A 1,608-nucleotide genomic window follows, 5' to 3' on the forward strand; every position below is an offset into this window, starting at 1 on the left:
ATATTTTTGTTTACATATTATCTACAGACCTTTTATGCTACAATGTCAGAATGAGAAGTTGTGACAGAGACCACATAGCTACAAAACCAAAAGTATTTATTACCAGATCTTTTACAGAAAAGTATACTGAACTTCAGTGTGGATCATAAGGCTGTGATGATTCCATTTTTTCAGGCCTGGGAGATGACAGCCCTTATTTTGAGCTTGTGAAATAGATACTTAATTTTCACTTGTTCCTCAAGTGTGCAAAACTAGGGGAAATAATAATAAATAAAAGAATCAAAAGGCTTCTATATGAATATCAATTCCTACTATTTCTCAGTAAAGTCTTATCAGAAAATACAAATTTTAGATAAAGTTGGTTCATCAAGGAAAGCAGAGAGACAGTAAAATACAGCTTTGCTAAGAAAACTCTGTGGCACATGATAAAACTGACTAATATTATAATTTGGATCATTATGGCATTATAAATCTTAATTTTCCATTTCACACTAAAGTTTGTGGGAAATGAGCCAAAGAAACAAGAAATTTAGCAAGAAAATTGGCACAATATAGAGGTGGGTGGTTAAGAGGGGACATCTCATGTTATATAAGTCATTAAGTATCTGGCTGTTGCTATTCGTGCATGGGACTGGCAAGAAGCAAGTGACCAGTAGCGTACTAAATTAGAATGAAACTCTAATACTAAAGCAGCCTAAAATCCATTTCCTAAAAGCCTCCAGCTGTTCAGCTATTAAGATTACCTTTTGATCTCTGAATTTAGACTACCAGGAAGTGAGATACTAATGGAGTGATTTCTCTAGAAAGGGCGTTCTCACAATTGCCCATCTCATGTAAGATCATGATGGAGAATGACAAGGAAGATTTCTCAGAAGGCAGAATCAGGTCAATGGAGAAGAATAAATGAAGGGAATTCATTCAGAGAATAGAATCGGGGGATGCCCAATGACTGGCTGATCCAGCAACTCACCACACTTCCATGTCCGAGAATCTGCACTATTCCTATTCATGAGAATATGCTAAATGTCAAGACCCTAGGACTACTGTGTTTTTGATTTTCCAGTCTCTCTTTTGGGAAGGGGACTTTTTATGTTCCTTTTCTGTCATCATGCGATGCGTATCCACGGTGGATAACTTGATTTTTAGCTATAGAAAGATATCAAAAACATTCTAAAGAGACAGAAACCCTACCCAGAGATAATCGACTTTTGGATGAAAGCAGCTGATGGAAGAAACTTTGGTACTTTCTCTCTTTGAGGTATAAGGTGTGAGCATTATTGAAATGTATGTATAATAAAAAAGGATATTCATGTAGGTAGCAAACGGATAGGCTATGGTAAATACTATTAAATACTTATTGAAAAATGCATTCCCCACTTCCTCCTTACTAACAGAAACTCCATTTTATTTGTTTAATATATACAAATATATACATATATGTGTGTATGTATATGTATATGTATGTTGTATAATTCATCTTTGCCATGCAAGCTTTGTTCACTACGGTCTCTTTAGCATCTAGCACACTAGACAGAAAGCAAACATAAAAGAAAAGTAAAATGTTAAAGATAAGTTATGATATAAAGAGCATCATGCTAAATGACATTT

The sequence above is a fragment of the Propithecus coquereli genome, unplaced genomic scaffold (assembly GCF_000956105.1).
Source record: "Propithecus coquereli isolate 6110/MARCELLA unplaced genomic scaffold, Pcoq_1.0 Scaffold319, whole genome shotgun sequence".
In the NCBI taxonomy this organism is placed as follows: Eukaryota; Metazoa; Chordata; class Mammalia; order Primates; family Indriidae; genus Propithecus; species Propithecus coquereli.